Source organism: Bos taurus, chromosome 1 (genome assembly GCF_002263795.3).
Source record: "Bos taurus isolate L1 Dominette 01449 registration number 42190680 breed Hereford chromosome 1, ARS-UCD2.0, whole genome shotgun sequence".
Lineage (NCBI taxonomy): Eukaryota > Metazoa > Chordata > Mammalia > Artiodactyla > Bovidae > Bos > Bos taurus.
Window position 1 is genome coordinate 58,861,826 of NC_037328.1, and position 1,872 is coordinate 58,863,697.

A 1,872-nucleotide genomic window follows, 5' to 3' on the forward strand; every position below is an offset into this window, starting at 1 on the left:
AACCAACACTGGCAGTAAGAGACAGTAAGACGTCAAGTGACTTTATTTTCTTTTCCATTGGCTTATTACAGGATATTGAATATTATTCCCTGTGCCATACAGTAGAACCTTATGGTTTATCCATTCTATACACAGTACTTTGCATCTGCTAGTCCCAAACTCCCAATCCATCTCTCCCCTGCCATCCCGTCATTTCCCCCACCCCCTGCATCCCTTGGCAACCAGAAGTCTATTTTCTATACCTGTGAGTCTGTTTCTGTCTCATAGATAAATTCATTTGTGTCATATTTTAGATTTCACTATAAGTGACATGGTATTTATCTTTTGCTTTCTGATTTACTGCACTTAGTATGATGACATTTAGGTCCATACATATAGCTGCAAATGACTTCATTTCATTCTTTTTTCTGGCTGAGTAATAGTCCGTTGTGTATAGGTATTTGCATCTTCTTTATCCATTCTTCTGTCAGTGGACATTTAGGATGCTTCCATGTCTTGGCTATTGTAAATAGTGCTTCTGTGAACATTGTGATGTATGTATATTTTTGAGTTACAGTTTTTTTTTTTTCCAGATATATGCCTAGGAGTGGGTTTGCTGATTGTATGGAAACTCTATTTTTAGTTTTTTAAAGAAACTCCATACTGTTCTCCATAGCGGCTGTATCAGTTTATACTCCCACCAATGTAGAAGGGCTCCCTCTTGTCCACACCCTCTCCAGCATACATTATTTGTAGACTTTAATTGATGGCCATTCTGAAAAGTGTGAGGTGGTGCCTCATTTTGATTTTGATTTGTTTTTCTCTAATAATTAGAGGGACAGGGAGACCTGGTGTGCTGCGATTCATGGTATTGCAAAGAGTAGGACACGACTGAGCAACTGAACTGAACTGAACTGAATAATTAGTGATATTAAACATCTTTTCATGTGCCTATTAGCCATCTGTATGTCTTCTTTGGAGAAATATCTATTTAGGCCTTCTGCCCTTTTTTTGATTGCTTTTTTTTAATTTATTTTTTTATTGATGGATAATTGCTTTACAGAATTTTGTTGTTTTCTGTCAAACCTCAACATGAATAAAAATACGGAATGCTTCACAAATTTGCATGTCATCCTTGTGCAGGGGCCCTGCTAATCTTCCCCGTATCATTCCAATTTTAGTATATGTGCCACTGAAGCAAGCACTGGGTTGGGTTTTTTTTTGTTATTAACTTCTATGAGCTGTTTGCATATTTTTGAAATTAAGCCCTTGTTGTTTACATCATTTGCAAATATTTCCTTTCTAGTCTGTAGGTTGTCTTTTCGTTTTATTTATGGTTCCCTTTGCTGTGCAAAAGTTTATAAGCTTGATTAGATTCCATTTGTTTATTTTTGCTTTTGTTTCTATTGCCTTGGTAGACTGACTTAAGAAAGCATTGGTACGATTTAAGACATCAAGTGACTTTTAACAGTTATTGACCTTGTGGTTGGAAAATCTAGAAAGTTTGAAGTTAATTCAAGGTGAGGAGGGATAGCTAGTACATTGCAGTGTTGGATAGTTCAACTAGGATTCAGAAGGCTGAAATAGAAAGCTTTTCTATTTATAACACTATAAAACAGTTTAAAGTTATAAAACTTGCTCATCACATGTAATATATCAATTGATCTAAAAGCAAAGGATGGGGAGATCTGACTTGACAAAACTTATGGTCGCAGAGAGTTGGACATGACTGAGTGACTAACACTACCTTCACACTTCTTCATGGTCTTTGGGGGAAATGATTGTTTGGATTATAAGTTTTAAAAGATTTAGCAGTCTGATTAAAGTAAAGGAAATATTCACAAAACTTCAAAACTGTGCAAGCTTAGGCAGTATAAACAAAAGTCTACAAAA

General features: G+C 35.7%; 1 non-coding gene across 1 annotated transcript; it reads right to left on the reverse strand.

Annotated features, from left to right (window-relative positions):
• Positions 1-1,077: 1,077 nt before the first annotated feature.
• LOC112448369 (U6 spliceosomal RNA) lies at positions 1,078-1,184 on the reverse strand. The gene has a single exon (XR_003036747.1). It is a non-coding gene; the product is annotated as a U6 spliceosomal RNA (small nuclear RNA).
• Positions 1,185-1,872: the final 688 nt, after the last annotated feature.